The sequence below is a fragment of the Dioscorea cayenensis genome, chromosome 2 (assembly GCF_009730915.1).
Source record: "Dioscorea cayenensis subsp. rotundata cultivar TDr96_F1 chromosome 2, TDr96_F1_v2_PseudoChromosome.rev07_lg8_w22 25.fasta, whole genome shotgun sequence".
NCBI classification, from domain to species: Eukaryota; Viridiplantae; Streptophyta; class Magnoliopsida; order Dioscoreales; family Dioscoreaceae; genus Dioscorea; species Dioscorea cayenensis.
This window is the reverse complement of record NC_052472.1, coordinates 11,321,170-11,323,321: the sequence shown is the minus strand read 5'-3', so window position 1 is coordinate 11,323,321 and position 2,152 is coordinate 11,321,170.

Sequence of the window (2,152 nt, the reverse complement as noted above, 5' to 3'; positions counted from 1 at the left end):
TTTTCTCAAAAAAAAAATAAAATAAAATGAAATCAATTAAAAAATCATTTCATACAATATAATTCACAATTTCTCAAATGTAGTTGGTATGAAGGAGTTCCGAGATTGAAACTTATACAATATGAGGGAAAGATGTTGTTGAGCTTGTAAGTGCACTCCACATTTGTACCCATCCCTGACTTAAACCTTAAATGGTGGTGCTTGTTGCCTAGTGTCAAAACAAAAAAAACAAAAAAAGAACATGTAGTTGGTATAATTTTTCAAAGATTTTGTAATGCATGACTACTACAATTTAAATATTGGATTAAAATTTTTTTAAAGGTTTGTAATGCATCATATCCTTAGTTTAACAATTTTATATGGCTTAGTTTTTAAAAGTATGAGTTAATAAGACAAATTAAATTTAATTTGAAGTTAGTATAATTAAGTGAGCATATAACAAAATACACATTGATATTAACTAATAGAGATCAAAGAAAACTATTAATGACATTAACAAAACTTTTGTCACATGAAAAATATATTTCAACAAATCGAGCATGACAGTATGATATATCTATTTAGTTACACCATCGACACATATGTATGTAGGCATGAGATTGAAGACTAAATTATAGTTACTATTTGCTATTTATTTAGTCTATATTGTTGTTTAGTTCTTGTCATTTAATAAATTAATGATAATTTATTGGATTTCATAGCAAAGTATGAGAACAGTTGGTATATGTTAGTCAATTGGAGCCCAAAAGTTGTCGCCATAATCCAACACTAGTTATTGATTGCGAGCATTGTGAATTAGTAATAAAGGTTTTGTACTAGGGGATCCATATATACATATATATATATATATATTATAAATTTATACTATAAATACATATGAATAAATTTTTTATTATACAATATTAATGTTAGAGTAATATACATTTATGTATAATGTATATATAAATATATTTTATATCTCTCTGTTCATACATACTTTACATACTCTTCCATCTATTTGTTTGTTTGTTGCCCTGAAACATGGCTTCTTAACTCACATTTTCTTACATGGTATCAGAGAAAGTTTTTTTTTGTGCTTTTTTCAATAAAATCCGGCCATCTCTTCACCTCGTTCGATTTATCTTTACTTCACCGAATATCTCCTTATTTTGTCAAATTTGTATTTTCTCTTCCGAACCATCTTCACTTCACTGGATCTTTCAAACCTCATTCGTCTTTTGTTTGATTTCATCAAATATGTTCCTCTTTCACTAGAGTTGCCCCTTCTTCAGCGGAACTGTCCCTCATTCATAGCCATCATCATTTCTTTATTGGATTTGAAGCTTCCGCTTTGTCCTCACGAATTTATCTCCAATGACATCCAAACCCACCTTCTCTTATATAAAAAAAAACCCTTAACATACCACTGCAGACTAATTGGCTTCATCTATGCTTGTTTTCTCCTCAGGCACTTTGACTCTGGCCTTGGGCTCAAGATAGGCCCGGATCTGCCAGCCTTTGTACACCACCACCGACATCCTCCTTCAAACCTTATGTGCAGTACCGCCGCCTCAACCCACAAGCACTAGCCCCTCATCCCCTCCAGTCTCCATGCAACACCAAGCACAATACTCTTCAACAATGGCCTGAGTTATGGTGCTTATTTTGACCATCGCAAGAATTATGATATGCACATATTCCCAGTCGAACCAAATGGCAAAGAAAGTGGAAGAGAACTAGAAGACAAAGAAGCTTTAATGTGTCATGCACAGTGCTTCTACAATACCTCCACAGTATCGCATGGTGCTTCCTATAGTCTCACGCACAGTGCTTTCACAGTGACAATGGATATAGTGCTTCCATAGCAACTTGAAGGTGTTGCTATAGTAATTAATTAAAAAATGTCCTTTTATTCATCTTCTCTAGGATCTTTCGTACTATGATGTTACTGTAAACGTGCTGGACATATGAAACGTCAGTATCCTAAGCTTCAGCAATGGTAGAAACAATAGTCTTGTCTTATGCCTTCTTCTTCTATTATCTCTCCATCCTCATATACTGCTTTAGTCTTAGCTCCTGATTTTCCAATTGATCTACTCTCTCAAGTTGCTCAGCTTAGTGAGCAGATCCTTCCCATATAGTGTTATAAACACCTAAATGTGTGTATTTTATA